The 27,713-nt window shown below is 45.9% G+C and overlaps 1 protein-coding gene across 1 annotated transcript in view; it reads right to left on the bottom strand.

Annotated features, from left to right (window-relative positions):
• PISD (phosphatidylserine decarboxylase) overlaps positions 1–15,420 on the bottom strand; it is a 77,013-nt gene extending 61,593 nt beyond the window's left edge. The window contains exon 1 of the mRNA XM_085858892.1: positions 15,319–15,420. The gene's annotated coding sequence lies outside the window, so the exon portion shown is untranslated. The remainder of the gene's footprint in view (positions 1–15,318) is intronic.
• Positions 15,421–27,713: the final 12,293 nt, after the last annotated feature.

Here is a 27,713-nt window from a genome sequence, read left to right as displayed (position 1 = left end):
GGTGGCAACCTGCCTTATGTGGCCACAATACTCGGCATTAAGGAATACTAGTGCGTGGCCGTACGTGCAAAAAAACCCCTCAATTAGGTGGCAAACTGCCTTATGTGGCCACAATACTCGGCATTAAGGAATACTAGTGCGTGGCCATACGTGCAAAAAAACCCCTTAATTAGGTGGCAACCTGCCTTATGTGGCCACAATACTCGGTATTAAGGAATACTAGTGCGTGGCCATACGTGCAAAAAACCCCTTAATTAGGTGGCAACCTGCCTTATGTGGCCACAATACTCGGTATTAAGGAATACTAGTGTGTGGCCATACGTGCAAAAAACCCTTAATTAGGTGGCAACCTGCCTTATGTGGCCACAATACTAGGCATTAAGGAATACTAGTGCGTGGCCGTACGTGAAAAAAACCCCTTAATTCGGTGGCAACCTGCCTTATGTGGCCACAATACTCGGCATTAAGGAATACGAGTGCGTGGCCCTACGTGCAAAAAACCCCTTCATTAGGTGGCAACCTGCCTTATGTGGCCACAATACTCGGTATTAAGGACTACTAGTGCGTGGCCATACGTGCAAAAAAACCCCTTAATTAGGTGGCAACCTGCCTTATGTGGCCACAATACTCGGCATTAACGAATACTCGTGCGTGGCCGTACGTGAAAAAACCCCTTAATTAGGTGGCAACCTGCCTTATGTGGCCACAATACTAGGCATTAAGGAATACTAGTGCGTGGCCATACGTGCAAAAAAACCCCTTAATTAGGTGGCAACCTGCCTTATGTGGCCACAATACTCGGCATTAAGGAATACTAGTGCGTGGCCATACGTGCAAAAAACCCCTTAATTAGGTGGCAACCTGCCTTATGTGGGCACAATACTCGGTAGTAAGGACTACTAGTGCGTGGCCATACGTGCAAAAAAAACCCTTAATTAGGTTGCAACCTGCCTTATGTGGCCACAATATTCGGCATTAAGGACTACTAGTGCGTGGCCGTACGTGAAAAAAACCCCTTAATTAGGTGGCAACCTGCCTTATGTGGCCACAATACTCGGCATTAAGGACTACTAGTGCATGGCCGTACGTGCAAAAAACCCCTTAATTCGGTGGCAACCTGCCTTATGTGGCCACAATACTCGGCATTAAGGAATACTAGTGCGTGGCCGTACGTGAAAAAAAACCCTTAATTCGGTGGCAACCTGCCTTATGTGGCCACAATACTCGGCATTAAGGAATACTAGTGCGTGGCCGTACGTGCAAAAAACGCCTTAATTAGGTGGCAAACTGCCTTATGTGGCCACAATACTCGGCATTAAGGTATACTAGTGCGTGGCCGTACGTGCAAAAAAACCCCTTGATTAGGTGGCAACCTGCCTTATGTGGCCACAATACTCGGCATTAAGGAATACTAGTGCATGGCCGTACGTGCAAAAAAACCCCTTAATTAGGTGGCAACCTGCCTTATGTGGCCACAATACTCGGCATTAAGGAATACTAGTGCGTGGCCATACGTGCAAAAAAACCCCTTAATTCGGTGGCAACCTGCCTTATGTGGCCACAATACTCGGCATTAAGGAATACTAGTGTGTGGCCGTACGTGAAAAAAACCCTTAATTAGGTGGCAACCTGCCTAATATGGCCACAATACTCGGCATTAAGGAATACTAGTGCGTGGCCATACGTGCAAAAAACCCCTTAATTAGGTGGCAACCTGCCTTATGTGGGCACAATACTCGGTAGTAAGGACTACTAGTGCGTGGCCATATGTGCAAAAAAAACCCTTAATTAGGTTGCAACCTGCCTTATGTGGCCACAATATTCGGCATTAAGGACTACTAGTGCGTGGCCGTACGTGAAAAAACCCCTTAATTAGGTGGCAACCTGCCTTATGTGGCCACAATACTCGGCATTAAGGACTACTAGTGCATGGCCGTACGTGCAAAAAACCCCTTAATTCGGTGGCAACCTGCCTTATGTGGCCACAATACTCGGCATTAAGGAATACTAGTGCGTGGCCGTACGGGAAAAAAAACCCTTAATTCGGTGGCAACCTGCCTTATGTGGCCACAATACTCGGCATTAAGGAATACTAGTGCGTGGCCGTACGTGCAAAAAACCCCTTAATTAGGTGGCAAACTGCCTTATGTGGCCACAATACTCGGCATTAAGGTATACTAGTGCGTGGCCGTACGTGCAAAAAAACCCCTTAATTAGGTGGCAACCTGCCTTATGTGGCCACAATACTCGGCATTAAGGAATACTAGTGCATGGCCGTACGTGCAAAAAAACCCCTTAATTAGGTGGCAACCTGCCTTATGTGGCCACAATACTCGGCATTAAGGAATACTGGTGCGTGGCCATACATGCAAAAAAACCCCTTAATTCGGTGGCAACCTGCCTTATGTGGCCACAATACTCGGCATTAAGGAATACTAGTGCGTGGCCATACGTGCAAAAAAAACCCTTTATTAGGTGGCAACCTGCCTTATGTGGCCACAATGCTCGGCATTAAGGAATACTAGTGCGTGGCCGTACGTGCAAAAAAAACCCTCAATTAGGTGGCAAACTGCCTTATGTGGCCACAATACTCGACATTAAGGAATACTAGTGCGTGGCCGTACGTGCAAAAAAACCCCTTAATTAGGTGGCAACCTGCCTTATGTGGCCACAATACTCGGCATTAAGGAATACTAGTGCGTGGCCGTACGTGCAAAAAAAACCCTCAATTAGGTGGCAAACTGCCTTATGTGGCCACAATACTCGGCATTAAGGTATACTAGTGCGTGGCCGTACGTGCAAAAAAACCCCTTAATTAGGTGGCAACCTGCCTTATGTGGCCACAATACTCGGCATTAAGGAATACTAGTGCATGGCCGTACGTGCAAAAAAAACCCTTAATTAGGTGGCAACCTGCCTTATGTGGCCACAATACTCGGCATTAAGGAATACTAGTGCGTGGCCGTACGTGAAAAAAAACCCTTAATTAGGTGGCAACCTGCCTTATGTGGCCACAATACTCGGCATTAAGGAATACTAGTGTGTGGCCGTACGTGAAAAAAAACCCTTAATTAGGTGGCAACCTGCCTTATATGGCCACAATACTCGGCATTCAGGAATACTAGTGCGTGGCCATACGTGCAAAAAACCCCTTAATTAGGTGGCAACCTGCCTTATGTGGGCACAATACTCGGTAGTAAGGACTACTAGTGCGTGGCCATATGTGCAAAAAAAACCCTTAATTAGGTTGCAACCTGCCTTATGTGGCCACAATATTCGGCATTAAGGACTACAAGTGCGTGGCCGGACGTGAAAAAAACCCCTTAATTAGGTGGCAACCTGCCTTATGTGGCCACAATACTCGGCATTAAGGACTACTAGTGCATGGCCGTACGTGCAAAAAACCCCTTAATTCGGTGGCAACCTGCCTTATGTGGCCACAATACTCGGCATTAAGGAATACTAGTGCGTGGCCGTACGTGAAAAAAAAACCCTTAATTCGGTGGCAACCTGCCTTATGTGGCCACAATACTCGGCATTAAGGAATACTAGTGCGTGGCCGTACGTGCAAAAAACCCCTTAATTAGGTGGCAAACTGCCTTATGTGGCCACAATACTCGGCATTAAGGTATACTAGTGCGTGGCCGTACGTGCAAAAAAACCCCTTAATTTGGTGGCAACCTGCCTTATGTGGCCACAATACTCGGCATTAAGGAATACTAGTGCATGGCCGTACGTGCAAAAAAACCCCTTAATTAGGTGGCAACCTGCCTTATGTGGCCACAATACTCGGCATTAAGGAATACTAGTGCGTGGCCATACGTGCAAAAAAACCCCTTAATTCGGTGGCAACCTGCCTTATGTGGCCACAATACTCGGCATTAAGGAATACTAGTGCGTGGCCATACGTGCAAAAAAAACCCTTTATTAGGTGGCAACCTGCCTTATGTGGCCACAATGCTCGGCATTAAGGAATACTAGTGTGTGGCCGTACGTGCAAAAAAACCCCTTAATTAGGTGGCAACCTGCCTTATTTGGCCACAATACTTGGCATTAAGGAATACTAGTGCATGGCCGTACGTGCAAAAAACCCCTTAATTAGGTGGCAACCTGCCTTATGTGGCCACAATACTCGGCATTAAGGAATACTAGTGTGTGGCCGTTCGTGCAAAAAAACCCCTTAATTAGGTGGCAACCTGCCTTATGTGGCCACAATACTCGGCATTAAGGAATACTAGTGCGTGGCCGTACGTGCAAAAAAAACCCTCAATTAGGTGGCAAACTGCCTTATGTGGCCACAATACTCGACATTAAGGAATACTAGTGCATGGCCGTACGTGCAAAAAAACCCCTTAATTAGGTGGCAAACTGCCTTATGTGGCCACAATACTCGGCATTAAGGAATACTAGTGCGTGGCCGTACGTGCAAAAAAACCCCTTAATTAGGTGGCAACCTGCCTTATGTGGCCACAATACTCGGCATTAAGGAATACTAGTGCGTGGCCGTACGTGCAAAAAAACCCCTTAATTAGGTGGCAACCTGCCTTATGTGGCCACAATACTCGGCATTAAGGAATACTAGTGCGTGGCCATACGTGCAAAAAACCCCTTAATTAGGTGGCAACCTGCCTTATGTGGCCACAATACTCGGCATTAAGGACTACTAGTGCGTGGCCCTACGTGCAAAAAACCCCTTAATTCGGTGGCAACCTGCCTTATGTGGCCACAATACTCGGCATTAAGGAATACTAGTGCGTGGCCGTACGTGCAAAAAACCCCTTAATTAGGTGGCAAACTGCCTTATGTGGCCACAATACTCGGCATTAAGGAATACTAGTGCGTGGCCATACGTGCAAAAAACCCCTTAATTAGGTGGCAACCTGCCTTATGTGGCCACAATACTCGGCATTAAGGAATACTAGTGCGTGGCCATACGTGCAAAAAAACCCCTTAATTAGGTGGCAACCTGCCTTATGTGGCCACAATACTCGGCATTAAGGAATACTAGTGCGTGGCCGTACGTGCAAAAAAACCCCTTAATTAGGTGGCAACCTGCCTTATGTGGCCACAATACTCGGCATTAAGGAATACTAGTGCATGGCCGTACGTGCAAAAAACCCCTTAATTAGGTGGCAACCTGCCTTATGTGGCCACAATACTCGGCATTAAGGAATACTAGTGTGTGGCCGTTCGTGCAAAAAAACCCCTTAATTAGGTGGCAACCTGCCTTATGTGGCCACAATACTCGGCATTAAGGAATACTAGTGCGTGGCCGTACGTGCAAAAAAAACCCTCAATTAGGTGGCAAACTGCCTTATGTGGCCACAATACTCGACATTAAGGAATACTAGTGCATGACCGTACGTGCAAAAAAACCCCTTAATTAGGTGGCAAACTGCCTTATGTGGCCACAATACTCGGCATTAAGGAATACTAGTGTGTGGCCGTACGTGAAAAAAAAACCCTTAATTAGGTCGCAACCTGCCTTATGTGGCCACAATACTCGGCATTAAGGAATACTAGTGCGTGGCCATACGGGAAAAAAAACCCTTAATTCGGTGGCAACCTGCCTTATGTGGCCACAATACTCAGCATTAAGGACTACTAGTGCGTGGCCATACGTGCAAAAAACCCCTTAATTAGGTGGCAACCTGCCTTATGTGGCCACAATACTCGGTATTAAGGACTACTAGTGCGTGGCCATACGTGCAAAAAAACCCCTTAATTAGGTGGCAACCTGCCTTATGTGGCCACAATACTCGGCATTAACGAATACTCGTGCGTGGCCGTACGTGAAAAAAACCCCTTAATTAGGTGGCAACCTGCCTTATGTGGCCACAATACTAGGCATTAAGGAATACTAGTGCGTGGCCATACGTGCAAAAAAACCGCTTAATTAGGTGGCAACCTGCCTTATGTGGCCACAATACTCGGCATTAAGGAATACTAGTGCGTGGCCATACGTGCAAAAAACCCCTTAATTAGGTGGCAACCTGCCTTATGTGGCCACAATACTCGGCATTAAGGAATACTAGTGCATGGCCGTACGTCAAAAAAAACCCTTAATTAGGTGGCAACCTGCCTTATGTGGCCACAATACTCGGCATTAAGGAATACTAGTGCGTGGCCATACGGGAAAAAAAACCCTTAATTCGGTGGCAACCTGCCTTATGTGGCCACAATACTCGGCATTAAGGACTACTAGTGCGTGGCCCTACGTGCAAAAAAACCCCTTAATTAGGTGGCAACCTGCCTTATGTGGCCACAATACTCGGCATTAAGGAATACTAGTGCGTGGCCATACGTGCAAAAAAACCCCTTAATTCGGTGGCAACCTGCCTTATGTGGCCACAATACTCGGCATTAAGGAATACTAGTGCGTGGCCATACGTGCAAAAAAAACCCTTTATTAGGTGGCAACCTGCCTTATGTGGCCACAATGCTCGGCATTAAGGAATACTAGTGTGTGGCCGTACGTGCAAAAAAACCCCTTATTTAGGTGGCAACCTGCCTTATGTGGCCACAATACTCGGCATTAAGGAATACTAGTGTGTGGCCGTTCGTGCAAAAAAACCCCTTAATTAGGTGGCAACCTGCCTTATGTGGCCACAATACTCGGCATTAAGGAATACTAGTGCGTGGCCGTACGTGCAAAAAAAAACCCTCAATTAGGTGGCAAACTGCCTTATGTGGCCACAATACTCGACATTAAGGAATACTAGTGCATGGCCGTACGTGCAAAAAAACCCCTTAATTAGGTGGCAAACTGCCTTATGTGGCCACAATACTCGGCATTAAGGAATACTAGTGTGTGGCCGTACGTGAAAAAAAAACCCTTAATTAGGTCGCAACCTGCCTTATGTGGCCACAACACTCGGCATTAAGGAATACTAGTGCGTGGCCATACGGGAAAAAAACCCTTAATTCGGTGGCAACCTGCCTTATGTGGCCACAATACTAGGCATTAAGGAATACTAGTGCGTGGCCATACGTGCAAAAAAACCCCTTAATTAGGTGGCAACCTGCCTTATGTGGCCACAATACTCGGCAGTAAGGAATACTAGTGCATGGCCGTACGTGAAAAAAACCCCTTAATTCGGTGGCAACCTGCCTTATGTGGCCACAATACTCGGCATTAAGGAATACTAGTGCGTGGCCATACGTGCAAAAAACCCCTTAATTCGGTGGCAACCTGCCTTATGTGGCCACAATACTCGGCATTAAGGAATACTAGTGCATGGCCGTACGTGAAAAAAAACCCTTAATTAGGTGGCAACCTGCCTTATGTGGCCACAATACTCGGCATTAAGGAATACTAGTGCGTGGCCATACGGGAAAAAAACCCTTAATTCGGTGGCAACCTGCCTTATGTGGCCACAATACTCAGCATTAAGGACTACTAGTGCGTGGCCCTACGTGCAAAAAACCCCTTAATTAGGTGGCAACCTGCCTTATGTGGCCACAATACTCGGTATTAAGGACTACTAGTGCGTGGCCATACGTGCAAAAAAACCCCTTAATTAGGTGGCAACCTGCCTTATGTGGCCACAATACTCGGCATTAACGAATACTCGTGCGTGGCCGTACGTGAAAAAACCCCTTAATTAGGTGGCAACCTGCCTTATGTGGCCACAATACTAGGCATTAAGGAATACTAGTGCGTGGCCATACGTGCAAAAAAACCCCTTAATTAGGTGGCAACCTGCCTTATGTGGCCACAATACTCGGCATTAAGGAATACTAGTGCGTGGCCATACGTGCAAAAAAAACCCTTAATTCGGTGGCAACCTGCCTTATGTGGCCACAATACTCGGCAGTAAGGAATACTAGTGCGTGGCCGTACGTGAAAAAAACCCCTTAATTCGGTGGCAACCTGCCTTATGTGGCCACAATACTCGGCATTAAGGAATACTAGTGCGTGGCCATACGTGCAAAAAACCCCTTAATTAGGTGGCAACCTGCCTTATGTGGCCACAATACTCGGCATTAAGGAATACTAGTGCATGGCCGTACGTGAAAAAACCCTTAATTAGGTGGCAACCTGCCTGATGTGGCCACAATACTCGGCATTAAGGAATACTAGTGCGTGGCCGTACGTGAAAAAACACCCTTAATTAGGTGGCAACCTGCCTTATGTAGCCACAATACTCGGCATTAAGGAATACTAGTGTGTGGCCGTACGTGAAAAAAACCCCTTAATTAGGTGGCAACCTGCCTTATGTGGCCACAATACTCGGCATTAAGGAATACTAGTGCGTGGCCATACGTGCAAAAAACCCCTTAATTCGGTGGCAACCTGCCTTATGTGGGCACAATACTCGGTCGTAAGGACTACTAGTGCGTGGCCATACGTGCAAAAAAAACCCTTAATTAGGTTGCAACCTGCCTTATGTGGCCACAATATTCGGCATTAAGGACTACTAGTGCGTGGCCGTACGTGAAAAAAAACCCCTTAATTAGGTGGCAACCTGCCTTATGTGGCCACAATACTCGGCATTAAGGACTACTAGTGCATGGCTGTACGTGCAAAAAACCCCTTAATTCGGTGGCAACCTGCCTTATGTGGCCACAATACTCGGCATTAAGGAATACTAGTGCGTGGCCATACGTGCAAAAAACCCCTTAATTAGGTGGCAACCTGCCTTATGTGGGCACAATACTCGGTAGTAAGGACTACTAGTGCGTGGCCATACGTGCAAAAAAAACCCTTAATTAGGTTGCAACCTGCCTTATGTGGCCACAATATTCGGCATTAAGGACTACTAGTGCGTGGCCGTACGTGAAAAAAACCCCTTAATTAGGTGGCAACCTGCCTTATGTGGCCACAATACTCGGCATTAAGGACTACTAGTGCATGGCCGTACGTGCAAAAAACCCCTTAATTCGGTGGCAACCTGCCTTATGTGGCCACAATACTCGGCATTAAGGAATACTAGTGCGTGGCCGTACGTGCAAAAAACCCCTTAATTAGGTGGCAAACTGCCTTATGTGGCCACAATACTCGGCATTAAGGTATACTAGTGCGTGGCCGTACGTGCAAAAAACCCCTTAATTAGGTGGCAACCTGCCTTATGTGGCCACAATACTCGGCATTAAGGAATACTAGTGCATGGCCGTACGTGCAAAAAACCCCTTAATTAGGTGGCAACCTGCCTTATGTGGCCACAATACTCGGCATTAAGGAATACTAGTGCGTCGCCATACGTGCAAAAAAACCCCTTAATTCGGTGGCAACCTGCCTTATGTGGCCACAATACTCGGCATTAAGGAATACTAGTGCGTGGCCATACGTGCAAAAAAAACCCTTTATTAGGTGGCAACCTGCCTTATGTGGCCACAATGCTCGGCATTAAGGAATACTAGTGTGTGGCCGTACGTGCAAAAAAACCCCTTAATTAGGTGGCAACCTGCCTTATTTGGCCACAATACTTGGCATTAAGGAATACTAGTGCATGGCCGTACGTGCAAAAAACCCCTTAATTAGGTGGCAACCTGCCTTATGTGGCCACAATACTCGGCATTAAGGAATACTAGTGTGTGGCCGTTCGTGCAAAAAAACCCCTTAATTAGGTGGCAACCTGCCTTATGTGGCCACAATACTCGGCATTAAGGAATACTAGTGCGTGGCCGTACGTGCAAAAAAACCCCTCAATTAGGTGGCAAACTCCCTTATGTGGCCACAATACTCGGCATTAAGGAATACTAGTGCGTGGCCGTACGTGCAAAAAAACCCCTTAATTAGGTGGCAAACTGCCTTATGTGGCCACAATACTCGGCATTAAGGACTACTAGTGCGTGGCCATACGTGCAAAAAAACCCCTTTATTAGGTGGCAACCTGCCTTATGTGGCCACAATACTCGGCATTCAGGAATACTAGTGCGTGGCCGTACGTGCAAAAAAACCCCTTAATTAGGTGGCAAACTGCCTTAAGTGGCCACAATACTCGGCATTAAGGACTACTAGTGCGTGGCCATACGTGCAAAAAAAACCCTTAATTAGGTGGCAACCTGCCTTATGTGGCCACAATACTCGGCATTAAGGAATACTAGTGTGTGGCCGTATGTGCAAAAAAACCCCCTTAATTAGGTCGCAACCTGCCTTATGTGGCCACAATACTCGGCATTAAGGAATACTAGTGCGTGGCCATACGTGCAAAAAAAACCCTTTATTAGGTGGCAACCTGCCTTATGTGGCCACAATGCTCGGCATTAAGGAATACTAGTGTGTGGCCGTACGTGCAAAAAAACCCCTTAATTAGGTGGCAACCTGCCTTATTTGGCCACAATACTTGGCATTAAGGAATACTAGTGCATGGCCGTACGTGCAAAAAACCCCTTAATTAGGTGGCAACCTGCCTTATGTGGCCACAATACTCGGCATTAAGGAATACTAGTGTGTGGCCGTTCGTGCAAAAAAACCCCTTAATTAGGTGGCAACCTGCCTTATGTGGCCACAATACTCGGCATTAAGGAATACTAGTGCGTGGCCGTACGTGCAAAAAAACCCCTTAATTAGGTGGCAAACTGCCTTATGTGGCCACAATACTCGGCATTAAGGAATACTAGTGCGTGGCCGTACGTGCAAAAAACCCCTTAATTAGGTGGCAAACTGCCTTAAGTGGCCACAATAGTCGGCATTAAGGACTACTAGTGCGTGGCCATACGTGCAAAAAAAACCCTTAATTAGGTCGCAACCTGCCTTATGTGGCCACAATACTCGGCATTGAGGAATACTAGTGTGTGGCTGTATGTGCAAAAAAAACCCCTTAATTAGGTCGCAACCTGCCTTATGTGGCCACAATACTCGGCATTAAGGAATACTAGTGCGTGGCCGTACGTGCAAAAATAAAAGAAGAAAAAAAAAGAAGAATTGTGATGTCATAGCACCGTGTCCTCTCATTGGTTGGTAAATAAATGGCCATAACTTGTGAACCACTTGTCCGATTAATATCAAACCTTGAAAAGGCACATCCTCAGGGCCCCAGCAATATAGCTGGCAAGTTCCAATTAGATAGGACCAGTGGTTGTCGAGAAACAGCGGTCACACACACAGACACACACACACACACACACACACACACACACACACACACACACACACACACACACACAAACACACACACACACACACACACAGATTGTTGGAATTATAGATAGAAGATTCTGCGATGTTCAATAACATTATGTGGCCACCTGTTTAATGTGGCCACTGAGCAATGCCATTCATAATGGCCAACATTTTGTCACACCTGTTTCATGTACATCTTATTGGGTCGCCGAAATAGGTGACCTTTATTTTCAGTAATTCTGTCTGTTTGTTTGGATGTTTGTTCGTTTGTCATCAGCATAATTGGTAGTAAACGTGGGCGGATTTTGACCAAACTCGGGTGGTCGGTACATCTTATGACCTCGTGCTTCGGAAATTGTGATGGTTGCTAGGGACGTTTTGGTTCCCTAGCAACAACCGAAAAACCTTCAAAAATCGGTACCGTTCACGCGAAATCAATTCCGAAAGCCATTATCCCACGTAGGATTATGAAATTTGGCACGAATGATCTACAGGTGATGCTCTATTAAATATATTCCGGTTTTTGTGATATATGGAATACTTTACCCGCAGCGCCCTCTACAATTGGGGTATGCGCGAAAATTGGCAAGAATTGAAGGCCCCCTAGCGACCAGGTGAGTGCATCGACACGAATGAAAATTTGCAGGTTCATGGTACTCAATGAGTACTACAACTTTGCCTCAGGACATATTGACCGATTTCGCTTAGGTCAGGGGTCAAAGGTCAATTAGTGCAAAAATCGATAATATGCGAGAGCTGGAGGTGCCTTCGCGCCAAATGCTACTCATCCTAGGGTTAGGGTCGGATGGTCATGAAAATTCACACTAATCGTCTGGAATACATTGTGCACAAACGATCAAGCCGGATTTTCGATTTAGATCTTTGTTCACCCACAGCACCCCCTCGAACTTTGGGGATTTCCTATTTCAACCCTCATTTTCGGTACTTTTCATTCAAATGGATACCGAGTAGTTATCAGTAGTTGGAACTGGATGAGATTTGATATGCATAATCTTAAGGTGATTCCCTATCCGTTGTATGACATCCATTTTGCTCTATATCTTATAGTTTCCATGCTCGGCGACCCATCGCCGCCTACCGGCTTGTTCCATTATCATCCAGAGGGTTTCAACAACTGGTCGTTTCGTTGTTACACCCATCAAAGGTCAAAATGTGTCACAACATGGGAATGAGAATTTAGGGAGGTTGGAAAACCCATTTTTCACCTCGTTATATTTTCATTGTCTTGATGAGTGAAAATTAGAGGAGGCATTTACATTCGCTTCCTAATGTCGGGTGAATCGACGAGGGTCGGTACGATAGTAATGCCTCTTATTTTTCAGTTCATAATCAACGCGTCGAAGGAAAGCTCCGTGAGATCACAAAGAAAGGTTTGTATCTCCCACCCGTTTTAAGAGTGATCGGTCATGTGACAACATGCTTTCAAAATGGTTCAGCTGGACTCGCGGAGATGGGTTTCCTCCTATGGGGCACGGCGCATGGTACTACCGCTGCGTTCTAGAAGGGGTGTCCCCCTTGGCACGGGTCCTACTCCCCTCCCTCAGAATTTCTCCACAGTACTCGTGACACACTGCACCCGGCATGGCCCTCTCAGGGGAGTCTGTTGGGGTCGGCGACAGGTAATCCGCCGACAACCTCAGACTCCTCACCTGGGTTGGCTTAGCCGTGCATGGTTAGCCACTGAATCATTGTGAGCTTTGTGCCGCTGGTTCAGCACTGCAATTCCTTTCTGCACTGCAGGTAGCAAGTCGTCTGGTTTTCAAGGTTTCTTGACAACATGTGACACTGCTTCTTATCTTATGAGTGACACTGCACGTATGACAGATAGGATTTCATGAATTGATATGTAGCAATTTGTTAGTGTGGGTTGGTTTGCTACACACAAACGTCTCCAAAGAACCGTCACATTGCCGACGCACCTCAACATCTCGAAAGGTTTGATCTCAACATTCTTTTTAGATGTCGAGGTGCGTCGGCAATGTGACGACGGTTCTTTGGAGACATTTGTATGTAGAAAACCAACCCACACCAACAAATTGCTCCATATCAATTCATGTAATCCTGTCTGTCATACGCGCAGTGTTGCCCGTACTCTGGGTTCCCGTACATGGACGATGTCGTGATCCAGGGATGAGAGAGAGAGAGAGAGAGAGAGAGAGAGAGAGAGAGAGAGAGAGAGAGAGAGAGAGAGAGAGAGAGAGAGAGAGAGAGAGAGAGAGAGAGAGAGAGAGAGAGAGAGAGAGAGAGAGAGAGAGAGAGAGAGAGAGAGAGAGAGAGAGAGAGAGAGAGAGAGAGAGAGAGAGAGAGAGAGAGAGAGAGAGAGAGAGAGAGAGAGAGAGAGAGAGAGAGAGAGAGAGAGAGAGAGAGAGAGAGAGAGAGAGAGAGAGAGAGAGAGAGAGAGAGAGAGAGAGAGAGAGAGAGAGAGAGAGAGAGAGAGAGAGAGAGAGAGAGAGAGAGAGAGAGAGAGAGAGAGAGAGAGAGAGAGAGAGAGAGAGAGAGAGAGAGAGAGAGAGAGAGAGAGAGAGAGAGAGAGAGAGAGAGAGAGAGAGAGAGAGAGAGAGAGAGAGAGAGAGAGAGAGAGAGAGAGAGAGAGAGAGAGAGAGAGAGAGAGAGAGAGAGAGAGAGAGAGAGAGAGAGAGAGAGAGAGAGAGAGAGAGAGAGAGAGAGAGAGAGAGAGAGAGAGAGAGAGAGAGAGAGAGAGAGAGAGAGAGAGAGAGAGAGAGAGAGAGAGAGAGAGAGAGAGAGAGAGAGAGAGAGAGAGAGAGAGAGAGAGAGAGAGAGAGAGAGAGAGAGAGAGAGAGAGAGAGAGAGAGAGAGAGAGAGAGAGAGAGAGAGAGAGAGAGAGAGAGAGAGAGAGAGAGAGAGAGAGAGAGAGAGAGAGAGAGAGAGAGAGAGAGAGAGAGAGAGAGAGAGAGAGAGAGAGAGAGAGAGAGAGAGAGAGAGAGAGAGAGAGAGAGAGAGAGAGAGAGAGAGAGAGAGAGAGAGAGAGAGAGAGAGAGAGAGAGAGAGAGAGAGAGAGAGAGGAGTTCAGGACATCTTAATCAACAATGGATACAATACGAACCTCATACCTGGATTCAGAAAACTTGATAATGCAAAGAACAAAGAGCAGGAAATTATTGGACCCTACGACCCAGACCTCTTGGAAAGACCGGACCCTACGACCCAGACCTCTCGGAAAGACTAGCCAAAAGTAATGCGAAGTGCACAAATCGGAATAGCCCACAAGCCGCTCGCAGCATCCTCAGTGCTACGAGTGAAGCAAAAGAACAAATAAAAGGTGTGTGAGGCATGTGGGGAGATTGGGAAGAGGGTGTAGACATGGAAAAGGGTGGACAATACTGATGATGGCAAGGGAAGGGATGCATATCACATTCAGGACAACACCCTCAATGTGGGCGTACACTCACTTACACACATCGGAATTCAAATGGTTATAGGAAAAAAGATACTGACAAGTCAAAAACAGGATTTGAGTATTATTTAAATAAATAAATATATATATATATATAAATTTTCTTCTGATTACATAATGAAATGTGGAAAGCTGGAGTGCCTTGCAGGTTCTTGGATATCTCATTGCTGGACCATTTTGAACGCACCTCGTACAGTTGGTTTCAAGGTCGTGCTTAGTCATCGTGTCTGCCTTTAGATGTTCAAAGCAGGTTTGTTTAAGATAAGCATTATCACCCACTCAAACAGTGAGACGGACACAGATGGGGTGCAGAGCAGGTTGTGGTTTCTTTTTGCATGTTCGATGTTGGAGACTTGTGCAAGAGCTTGGAGCAGAATGGAATGGAACAAAATGGAAAGGGGGAAACACCAACGAGCAGAGTGGAAGTGAGGGTGAGATAAAATGAAGGGGGGGGGGAGGAGGACACTTTTGGGGGTGAACAAGCTGCACACAAGATGAATGAAACACAGGAAGAAGAGGAAGGGGGAAAATGGGGGTGAATCAGAAAAGGAACAAATCAATCGACAACGAACAAACAAAAAGGGGTTAGGGAGAGGGGCGGCGGGGGGGATCACAGTAAACAGTACATGGTAGTGCTTGGGAATGGGGTCATTTGGGGATAGAAGAGAACATGAGATGGATGGGGGATGACCAGAGCTAGAGGTTATTTTATTTATTGGTATGCAACCTGCAGCTGCTTGGTTGCATCACAGCACAATGAACCTGTTACCAGTAAGCTGGCACTCATTTTGCCAATCTCAGAAGGATGACAGACCTGGTGTTGATTCGACTGACCGACAGGGGCTCGAACTCAAAAACCCAAGGATCTTAAGCCAACACCAGGCTTGAGGAAGAAGTGGTGAGGAGCTGTCTTGAAGCCCTGGAAGGAAGAATGTGACTGAACAGACTGGAGAAGTTGATTGCGCAAGTGAGAGAAAAGAGGAACAAATGAGTGCAGGTGATCAGAGAGCCTGGATTTTTGGAGTTTAACAAGAAAAGGGTGACTGGCAGATCATGTGCACCCAGCAGAAAACTGGGAGGGACAGAGCCAAGACGGAGGAGAGGGTGCACGACCAAAAAGGAGGCGGTCGCATGCATGGAGGCCACCAACCTGTCCACGAAGTGAGAGTAACAAGCCCAGACACTCATCTTTGGTGCCGGAGATCAAAATTACCCGTGGAAGGTAATATAGTACGCACAATACACCACCCATCGTGCAATGTCAGCAGACCCCTGAACTCTCGTTTTCACGTGTACCAAACAAATGGCCTTATCTCCACATCTTCATCGCTACCATCGTCACTCAAGTTCTTGCCTCGTTCTTATTCACTCAATTACAGCTGAAATCGACAATTCAATCAGTACTTCTGCATTCCCATTTCGTTTGTACATATTGGAAAATTTAACCCCCAAATTTGAGAAGAGAGGGGGGGGGGGATATATAATTATCATTCATTGAATTTACTTGATTGCTATTGTTCTCCATCAATTAGAATGCAGTGCTGTGCCAAAACGACAAAAAAAAAAACTAGACCAAAATTTATGAAGATGCAGTTGCGGTTACAGCTCTTACACGTCATACAGGTGTTGTCTGCAACAACATGTCATATGGGTGTTGTGTGCACCAGGAAATGATGGATTCTAAAAACAGATTCCTGTTTGGGTGTACACCTCGTCAGGGAAGAACTTCGGATGGAATCAAATTGAAGTGATATTTTCTGAATCCAAAAAGGCCATAACTCTGTGAAAAATTGACAAAATGCCATGAAACTCGAACTCGTCCTGTAACTTATCACAACAAAGCCATGTACCAAGTTTGAGTTAAATACCTTATAGGGTGTGGGGAAAAAGGTCTGAATAACCACAGGTGGGACGGATGGATGGACAGACGGAGAGAGAAAACCTATCTATAGTCCCTTCCGGTGAAACTGTTAGGGGACTCATGGAAGGTACAGGTAGGATTACAGGTAGAGAAGAGGAATTTATGAGCCTTCAAGGCCGATTGTTGCAAGGATAAGTTCACGATATAAAATACCTGTTAGATGATGATAAATTGAAAAAGGATGTTTGCTCCAGATCATTGTGTTATATAGGATCGCAATGCTGATGTCACAGTCACGTGTTGTGCAACTCTCCTCCTTTTCAGAATCACGTTCAACAATGGAAAAGTACACCATGTCAAAAGAGACTCTTATCTTCGTTCTCAAATACATCGTTGTTAGAGATTGGCTTTTGCGAATAGGTCACCACAAGTTCTGAATCTGTCTCTGCCACCGGACCTGCTCAAACGAACCCCCAGACAAGGACATTTCTTCCATCAAATCAAGAACAACAAGGTTTCTGGAATGATGAAGCTAACACATCTTCCCCATTGATTTGTCAATCTCACCGCAAGCTGCCATTGATGGTGATCGTTGCAGCAATGCCAACATTAATCCTGTTAAAAATAAATAAATAAATGTTGGAGCTAGATGGGACAGTTCATTATGCTTGTGTCAATCTTAACCGTGAAGGTATCTTGCTAATTGGATGGAGCAGTTTGTGTCAAACATTTCGTCGTGGGTACGTGACTCGCAGCATTGACCGTGGTCTGGAGGAAAGATACCAGCTGTAGCAATATGTGGCATCCCTTTGAAGGACACGTACTCTTGTGTGAAGCCTTGAGGCTGCCGGTTGCATCATTGGTTAGGGACATGGCTATAGCAGAAATGCAGTGCCCCTATTACCAGTACACTAGTGCTCATTTCGCCGACATTGGAAGGATGACAGGCTGAGTCAACCTCCACCTGGTGTTAATTCAGCAGCCAACAGGGCTCCAACTCAGGACCTAAGGATCCCAAGCCAACCACCCAAACTACTAAGCCAAAGACAGGCTTTCACCCATTTGAAGAAGAAAAATTTGATTGTCTCACAAACTTCAATTACTTTGTGGTGTACTGTTCATTGGTGCCAACTTGTTAGTACTTTTGCATCATGAAATTTGTTCCATTTACTTGTCCAACCAACGGCAGTAGTGTAGGCATGGTTTTTAAAAAAAAAAATGTGGTTTCTAACAAATCATTTTGTCCCACATGACTATCGGCCTCTTGGACCTCCCCCTCGAGGGATGAGTGTTGAGGAAGGCTTTAACGGGAGTGTGGGGACATTTTCCTGCCTGGCGGCCCGCTATTTACACCGTCATGGAAATGACTCAAGTTCTTGAGTTTCACTGGAGTTCATCTAAAGTTCATCTAAAGTTCACTGGAGTTCAACCACATTCACGGCCCTATCCTCCAGCAGCACTTTGCTCTCTGCACCCGCAGCTTCATACCACATGACGCATCACGACCTTTCAACCGTGGAACTGTCATCGAACCCCTCTAAGTGAGCAGCATTTTCCTACGGGCACTGGCCATTTATGACACCGGAGTCACCGAATGGATAATATTATTTTGTGGACACGACAACGAATTGGTCCACTGGTGATATGCCATTTCCTGATTTTTATTGAACTTGTGACAGTATTGACTCTCACTCAAGCTTTACAGTTTATAGGACACCACTCAGACAGGACAAAGTCATCAACCTTTAGCAGTGATTAGAAGTTGATAACTCGATTTTTTATATTGGTGACTCCGGCGTGGTGTCTTGTTATCATGTCTGTCAAAGCTGCGTCCAACGATGACATCCACCATGGTCCAGTTGTTGAGGTACCTCGTGAGTTTAAAAATCCCTCCCTTCTGGATCCCCGATCCTACATTGTGGTTTGCACAAGTTGAAGTGCAGTTCCTGACCAGGCATGTCACCGCCGAGGATACACGCTTCACCAATGTTGTTGGACCTCTCCATCCAGAAATTGTGCAAGAAGTGAGGAACCTCCTAATTGCTCCTCCAGCCTCAGAACATTACACCAAACTCAAGGCTGAGCTCATCAGGCATACCTCAGCTTCAGAGAAAAAGAGACTACACCAACTACTCATTTCTGAAAATCTTGGTGACAGAAAACCCTCTCAACCTTTGCTAAGGATGAAACAGCTGTTTGGGGGCAACACATTAGAGAATACCATCTTAAAGCAGCTGTTTCTACAGAGACTTCCCACCAACGTCCAACTGATCTTGGCCTCAACTGAAGAGGCTGTCGATATCAAACAACTGGCGAACCTTGCCGACAAGATCATGGAAGTCTCTTCTCCTTTGTCCTCCACTATGCACATAGTTGCTGTTTCAAAACCTCAACAGCAACTGGCACCTCAACCAGACCAAGTGCATACCTTGACCACCCAGGTTGAGAACTTGACCAGACAGGTACAAGCTCTCACGACACAACTAAAGGTAGCAAGAGAGCGAGGAGGACAAGGCATGGGCATGGTCCATCTAGAAGTCAATCAAAGGGACACAATCCCAGCTCAAGTTCCCACCAACATGCCGAACGGATGTGCTGGTTCCATTGTAAGCATGGAGAAGAGGCTCACAAATTCATCAGTCCATGTTCATCCCAGTTCCGCCCTTCGAAGCAGGGAAATCCCAACACCAGTGACTAGCGGTGACAAGTCAGTCTGGCAGTGACACATCCAGTCGCCTATTCTACATAACCGACAAGGCACCAGGTACCAAGGTTTCCTGGTTACTGGTGCTGAAGTGAGTGTTTTACCATATTTTCACAAAAGCAAAGGCTAGCCGACATCAATCCAACTGCAGGCAGTGAATCACTCGCCCATCACCGCATACGGGGAGAGATCTTTAACGATGGATCTTGGACTGTGACAAGTATTTTGATAGGTATTTGTGGTTGCTGAGTTGCCTACACCCATCATCGGGGCTGATTTTCTTCGCCAATTTGATGTAGTGCGCTAACGGTGCCAAAACATCACAAACTCATTGACACCACGGCCAGCCTTACTGTGCAGGGAATCATCAATCATACACCCTCAATCAGCTCCATGTTTGTGAAAGCGACATCTCCTTCACGTTATGACACCCTCCTTTATACAGGGATTGTGGAATCAAGCACTCGACCACTCACCACATAGTAACTCGTGGACCTCCAGTTGCGGCATGACCATGGCGCCTTGCCCCAGATCGTCTGAAAATCACCACGTCAAGAGTTGGAGCACATGCTTGAACTCGGCATCATACGACAATCTGACAGTAACCGGTCTTCGTCCTTACATGTGAAACTGAACCAATCACCGGGTGACTGGAGGCCATGCGGTGACTACCATGCACTCAACTAACACATCATTCCTGATCGCTATTCAATGCCGCCATTTGCAGGATTTTTCATCCTCCCTCAAAGGTGCACGTGTTTTCTACAAGATAGACTTTGTCAGATCATATCACCAGATACCGGTAGAGCCGACTGACATACACAAAACAGGCCATCATAACACCCTTTGTGCTCTACAAGTTTTGTTTGCATGCCATTCGGTTTGCGTAATACTGAGCAGACATTTCAGAGGTTGATCGATGATGTCATCGATGGTCTCCCTTTCGTCTACGCTAACCTTGACGATCTTCAAGTTGCAAGCCCGACAGAGAAAGTACAAAGGCAGACCTCCGGTTGCTTTTTGAGCGCTTTGCGAAGTATGGCATTATCATCAATCCCAGCAAGTGTCAGTTTGGGGGTGCCATCACTCATCTTCCTTGGCCACATCGTAGACAAACATGGTATCTGCCCACTGGAGGAGAAACTCAAGACCATACAAGCCTTTCCTGCACCCACATCACTGCGCAAGTTGAGGGAGTTTTTTTTGGCCTTGTGAATTTTTACAGGCATTTCATCCCTAACTGTGCAGATGTAGCTCAGCCGTTGACTGACATACTACGCAACAAGATAAAGAAAAATCAGTCTATCACCCTCAATGAAAAAGAATTGTCTGCCTTCGACGAGTGAAGGTGAGGTTGGCTGTGAAGCCACGCTTCTTGTTCATCCCAAGGCTGAAGCACCACCCTGCCTCTTAGTTGATGCCTCGGATGTGGGAGTCGGAGGAGTTTTGCAGCAAAATGTAGATGATGTCTGGCAACTGCTCTCCTTTTTCTCAAAGTGTTGTCAACCTGCAGAGACCAGATATAGCATGTTTGGGAGAGAACTTCTTGCAGCCTACTTGGGTGTCAAACACTTTCAGCATATGCTAGAAGGGAGGATATTCTCGATTTATATTGAGCACAAGCCAATGACCTCTGCTCTCAAGTTAGGACCCAGTAGTCACTTTCCAAGAGAAGTACGACATCTTGATTTCATCTTTCAGTTCAGGATAGACCTGCGGCACATCAGTGGCAAAAACAACTCTGCAGCAGATGCACTCTACCGTGTTGACGTAAATGCTCTGGATGCATTTAACTTCATCGATTTCACTACCATAGCTGAAGCCCAACAGTGGGATGAGGAGCTACAAAAGCTGTGAACCAATCCAACGTCACTCTAGTTTAAAGAGGCACCACTCCCCATTTCTGAGGGTTGGATTGTCTGTGACGTTTCCACAGGTGATCCTTGGCCTTATGTCGCTAGAGAGTATCGAAGTGCAATTTTTGACACTCTACACAATTTGTCTCACCCTGGTATCAGAGCCACTTAACCTAAAGTGACTCAGCATTGTGTCTGGTATGGAGTGAATCGTGATGTCAGAGACTGGTCCAGAACCTGTAGAGCATGTCAAAGATCCAAAATACATTGACACATTGGGTCTCCTCTTGGCAAGTTTTCTACACTGGATGCCAGATTTGACCACGTTCACATTGATGTAGTTGGACCTCTACCTCCATCAGACGGCAATACATATCTGATCACATGCATTGATTGTTGTACTTGTTGGCGGATCACAATACACATCCCTGACCAGAAAGCAGAGACAGTAACACAAGCATTCATCTCACATTGGGTAGCTGTGTGTGGTGCACTCACAATAACCACAGATCGAGGTCGTCAGTTTGAATCAGCACTTCCAAGCTCTGTCTGAGCTACTTGGCAGAAGGAGAACCTGAACCACAGCTTATCACTCGTCACCTAATAGTCCCGTGGAACAATTTCATCCACAGGTCAAAGCATCTCTAAAAGTCCATGCAAATACAAGATGGACAGAGAGTCTTCTTATCTTCTTGCTTTGTATCCAAACTGCGGTTAAGTCTGACCTAGGGTGCTGTGCTGCTGAGTTAGTTTTTGGCACAACTCTCAAGTTGCCAGGACAGTTTGTTTCACCTCGTCAGTTTAATCATGACTTGGATCCCAGCAACTATGTACATAGACTATGGATGCACACGAGAAACTTGAAGCCTTCACCTACCGGGCGACACCACAAGCAAACCCAGACCAATTCAGACTTTCAGAGCAGCTGTACTCATGTTTTTGTGACACGACGTGGTGAGGAAGCCACTTCGACCCATGTATGACAGACCATTTGAAGTCATTCGCCATACTGACAAGTTTTCATTATTAACTACAATGGGAAACATGATACTGTCAGCATTGGCAGGTTGAAGTCTGCTTGTGATGAACATGATCTCACGATTGCACATGCATCACCTACAACCCCTCCCTAGCAACTAGCACCAGCACCGGGAACTGTTCCTAAAGTGCCAGCGGCGAGGAAGATGCTGTCTGGCCATCAAATCCATTGTTTAGCTTGTTTTTGTGCAGTTTTTTTGGAACGTGAAACTTTGGGATGGTTCATTGTTATACAGTACAATTTTTACACCTTTTTGATTGATCTCTTTCTTCCTATGTTGACAAATTCTGGTCACTAGCAATTTAGGAGGTGACTTGTAGTGTACTTTTCATTGGTGTCAACTTGTTAGTACTTTTACATCATGAACTTTGTTCCATTTACTTGTCCAACCAATGGCAGTCATGTAAGCATGGTTTTAAAAAACAATCTTGTTTCTAACCAATCATTTTTCCCCAGACCACTATCGGGCTCTTTGACCTCCCCTTTGAGGGCCGAGCATGGAGAAAGGCTTGAACAGAAGTATGACGACGCGTCTCTGCCTATCATCTCGCTATTTATACTGTCCTGGAAATGGCTCACAGACTTGAGTTTCACTGGAGTTAAACTAGAGTTCACTGGAGTTAAACTAAAATTCACTGGAGTTAAACAAGAGTTCACTGAAGTTAAACTAAAATTCACTGCAGTTAAACGAGAGTTCACTGGAGTTAAACTAAAATTCAGTGGCATTGAACTGGAGTTCACTGGAGTTAAACTAAGAGTTCACTGGAGTTGAACTAGAGTTCACTGGAGTTAAACTAAAATTCACTGGAGTTAAACTAGAGTTCACTGGAGTTAAACTAAAATTCAGCGGAGTTGAACTAGAGTTCACTGGAGTTAAACTAGAGCTCAATAGAGTGCGCTTTGCACTTTGAACCCACAGCTTCATACCACATGCTGTGTCGCGGCTCTATCTTCAGTGGGTTTTCGTTCCTGACAATCGCAGGACTACTATCATCGAACCCCCTTTGGTGAGCAGCTTAATCTCATGGGCACTGACCATTTATGATGTTCGTGTGCTGAAGAACAAGAACCACAGCTATAAGGACACGGTGATGACAGTTTTATGGATGCTTCGAGATTCCATCCCAGGTTCGACAAGTCAGAGGAGGGTGTACGTACCTCTCGACCATCCTGCCATCCCCACCAGAGCCTTGACTTCTGATGAGTAAAACCATGTTTTGAACATTTCTAAAACACCGACTGGCAAAGCAAACATTGGTTCCAGAAATTGACATTTGAATTATGAACTGATCTACGGTACACTTGCAGTGGTTACATCATGAATTGTTACTCGGTGACCTGAAGTCCATTTGAATCTCCCTGTTGGTATGTTTCAGGTTACTCTGGATTGCAGTGTGTGGTCCAGATACACAGCAATGGAGAACATAAAGGAAAAGTTCGCAACAATGAGCCATCATGTGAAAGTTGCACCAAAACGGTGAGGGAAAAACACCTCTTCCATGAGGTGTTCGGTGGAGGTGGTATGAGGGGAGAGGTGGAGGAAGTGAAGTTTAAATGTATATCATGTCTGTTTTGTCATTTCTGTTCTTCATAATTGGAGATGACCTGTCTGTGTAAGATGGAGATTTCCATTTTGTGTTGGTATTGTATCATCTAGGAATGTGTGGTTATTAATCACCAAAAACCTCGCTGGATCGGCGATAAAGAGCACCCACAACTCTTTACTGGACTCCACTCACTCCGGTGGTGATGTTGAGTGCTGAGGGTCGAGGAAACCACCTGCAGAAACTCTTGAAGTGCTGAGATGGTCACAGACAGTAAATGGGTTCAAAGCTTTTCACAGAAACACCAAACAGTTTCGGAAGTTTCACAATCTTGATTCAGCGACCGGACGTTATCCTGCTTTTCACAAAAGGGGTGAGGGCAACCGGTTAAAGAAGACATCTTCCATGAGGGGATGATTGTAGGAGGAGGGGGATTGGGGAGGAGAGTGGGTCAACGATTCAAGAGTGGAGGTGGTGTGGAATGGAGCACGATGTAACAATGGGAAACATTCTTGAAGGGCTGAAGACAGGAATACAAGAGACTAGAGGGGTAAAGAAATGGAGGTGACCGTTCAGCTTCAAATTGTGGACGCTAACCAGATATGGGATTCTGCAAGAAAACATGAGACCTGGCCAGGCAGGGGAGGATGGAAGGACAAGAGGACATGAACGAGGACAAAACTGAGATCCCACTAACCTGCCTGCGGTGGGAGAGAAGCACACCTTATGACTGGACGTTCTGTTGAGAGATAATTTCACTGATTTTAAGTCTTGACTTTGCTTGAACTTCTGAGCACATATTGACTCAAAGCTGCCAATGGCTCGACAATCCAGCTTTGACCCCTGACTGGCGTACCTTTTATTTCTCATCAAATTGTGTTAACTTTGTCCTTTGTTGACCTCATGCAGGGTGACTGTATTTCTCTAAATACAAAACTCCAAGATAAAGTGAATTTCCTCAAGTCCTCAATGAAGGAATAGTGGAAGACTGCACGAGAAGGTAATTTATTTATTTTGGGGATTAATAATTTAATTTCTTTGATTTCTATCGTAGAAGGTTTCACGACAAACGTATCTCACTCATACTCTGTTTATCTTTTTAGAACTGAGGGCTGAGTTTGAGCAAAATAAAACAGCTTCACAAGAGTCTCATCAATTGGAAAAGATTCCTCTTCGTAGGGTGGCTTAGGGTCAATTTTCAAGACAATCGTTGCAGGGCGGACAAAAGCGCCAAATTTTGCATGAGGCTTCTATTGGCCATGGGAAACAAATTTAGAAGGGGAAGCCCCGATAAAATATTCACGGTATGCGATATACGTAGCAAAATCCAAGATGGGCACCAGGAAAATAAAAAAATCCCATATCTGTGGCTACAGAAATGCTATTGATATGAATTTGGTGTCAAAATAGGGGTTTTCAGAGTCCCGGAATTTGATTTTGTGCATTTCAAGCAAAAAAAAATTTGTTTTTTAAAAATATTTTTATGAATTTTTTGTATTTATACTCAATTTATACTCAACCCTGGACATATCACGTGCTTTTGACACAGTCTGGCACCCTGCACTACTCACCAAACTCTCTTCCCATGGTATTCAAGGCCATCTCCACTCATGGCTCGCAGACTTCCTCTCCTGTCGCAGTCAACATGTGGCCCTAAATGGAGTTCTTTCATCCCCTCTTCCTGTGCAGGCTGGAGTTCCTCAAGGTAGCGTTCTGGGCCCTGTTCTTTTTCTGGTTTTCATCAATGATCTCTCGGACTCTCTGGAAAATCCTCTATTTCTCTTTGCCGACGACTCCACCCTCTGCCGTACCATCTGTCATCCCTCAGACCGGCAAGCAGCAGCTTCTTCGCTCACTGCAGATCTGGATAAAATCACAAACTGGTCCAACACGTGGAACATGTCTTTCAATCCAGACAAATCTCACACTCTCACTATGTCTCTTCGAAAGGACCGTTTACAAAACCCCCCCATCCACTTTCTCAACAATCCTCTGGAAGAAGTCTTTTCTTTCAAGCTTCTAGGTCTCACTATCTGCCATGACCTTTCCTGGGAAAGTCACATTTCCAACCTCTCCTCAAAAGCCAGTCGGCGACTGGGAATCCTCCGTCGTGCTAAGTCCTTCCTCGGCCCTCTTGAGCTCCTGACCACTTACAAAGCTTTTGTCCATAGCCTGATGGAGTACTGCTCTCCCCTCTGGGCTGGTGCTCCTGCCTCCCACCTTTCTCGGCTTCACGCTGTCGAAACCAGGGCATTTAAGATCATCGGCATCTCCCGCAATGAAGCTGAGTCTTTGGGCCTCTCACTCAATCACCGCAGGTTGGTCGGTGGTCTTTCTGTCTTCTACCGACTCCTCTCCAGCCTTGCCCCCCCCCTGCTCTCTCTGCGATTCGTCCCCACCACATTTCCACAGGGCGCTCAAGGTCCGCCAACAACCCCCTTCTGGTAAAACTACCAAAATCACGAATCACTGCTCATCTTCACTCTTTCATTCCTCTTTTTTCCCGCCTTTGGAATAAACTTCCTCACTCTATTCTTTCCCATTCTTCCCTCCAGGCTTTCAAAACAGCTGTTCACCACCACCTCTTATCTTCCCCCATCCAAATCCTCGATCTTTTCTACCCCCGATAATCCACCCAAGCCCACTTCCTTCAATTCCCCTGCTTTCCTTCCTGAAAGTCCCTGAAATGTCCATCTTCTCTTCGCCATGTTCCCCGTCCCATCCCCATCCCTCTCCCTTCCACAGTTCACCTAATGTGTCTGTTCCCCACTGTTTTGTCCCTTCCACTCCCGCCCCTCTTGTCTCATGCCTCCTTGCTGTGAGTTGTGCATTAGCTCTCATACGAGCCTCGACCAAGGTATACAAAAAAATTTAAATTATAAAAAATTATGATAATTTGTTAAAGGTGTTGTTTTTTGGACAAATAATAATCTAAATATTTCTCATTTTCGAGGATGCTTTGCTTCTACATGCCCACAGAGCAGTATACCAAGCTGGAATTTGGGCACAAAGTACTGAGGTGCAGATGGTGTGTCCAGGTCCCCAAGATTTTGGATGGAGAAAAATCAATGACACTTGGGTGCCAACATGGATCACTATCCCTGAAGTATCTTTAGCTTGTAGAGAGCTGATCAAGTGTTGTTGTGAGGGTGACTGTTCACACTGTAAGTGAGGCAAGGCCAACCTCAGCTGCACTCCTCTGTGCAAATGTAAATGTAACCAAGAGGGATACATCACTTTCATGAAAGGCAAGAAAGCCAACTCATATCAGTTGTTGTGCTGCTTATTTTGGTATATTAATTGACTTATATGAATGTTCGCAGTGAAAACTGAAATTCACAGCAGGGGGGTTCGAGGGAGCTTCACTCATGATGAAAGTAGTACTCACATAGTATGAAAGGGGAATGTTAAAGGAAACTACGAATCAGCTCTTGCAGAACAGCTGCAGAGTGATAACTGGGTGGCTCTCGCTATTTCTTGTCTGCAAAGTGCGAAGCTGTCTTATTTTAAGCTTTCCTTCATTTTTTCAGTAGACTTCTGGCTTGTTCGTCATACTGTTTCTTCTGTTTTATTTTGACAATACTTCTTTTGAGCCAGTTTGTTAAAATTTCCATCACACTCTGCCACATTAATAGAGTTTCACATTGCTTTGAAACCACCTCAATTAATTCCAAGGTTTTCCAGCTAAGGGTGTCAGTAAGGAAATTGTTGTTGCTCAGTTACCTGGAATTTCCTATTGCTAGTTAACCTTGTGGGGTTGGTTTCGATGGTGGCAAAATTGGTGGACTCGCCGCTCCCCCCCCCACCCCAAGAGTGAAACCCCCGTCATACCCGCTCACCCCCCCACCCCCCACCCCCCCAAGAGTGAAATATGGTGTCAATACTCAATACCCCCTCTCTTCAGAAGAGATCAGCGGTTAGACCACTTGCACTATTGCACATGTACATGTGAAGATTGCAAGTCATCTCCAGATTGGCCGAGCTGTTTTTGATTATATAATGGTCAGATGTACACACATACAGAGAATTCCCTTGTGTTAATATAAGTAAAAACACCCGCTCCCTCCTGCCCCTCCTGCTATGGTGACCAGCTTACAGAGTGACCCTCACCTTCACAGTGAGGTGGGGGGGGGCTGGGGGAGGGGTGAGGATGTGGATATTTTATTGTGCCAATGACCTGACCCTGGGTAACCCCAGTATGCAAA

Source organism: Eptatretus burgeri, chromosome 16 (genome assembly GCF_056783735.1).
Source record: "Eptatretus burgeri isolate ZD-2024b chromosome 16, Ebu_testis_v1, whole genome shotgun sequence".
Classification (NCBI taxonomy): Eukaryota; Metazoa; Chordata; class Myxini; order Myxiniformes; family Myxinidae; genus Eptatretus; species Eptatretus burgeri.
This window is presented reverse-complemented; position numbering and strand designations above follow the sequence as displayed.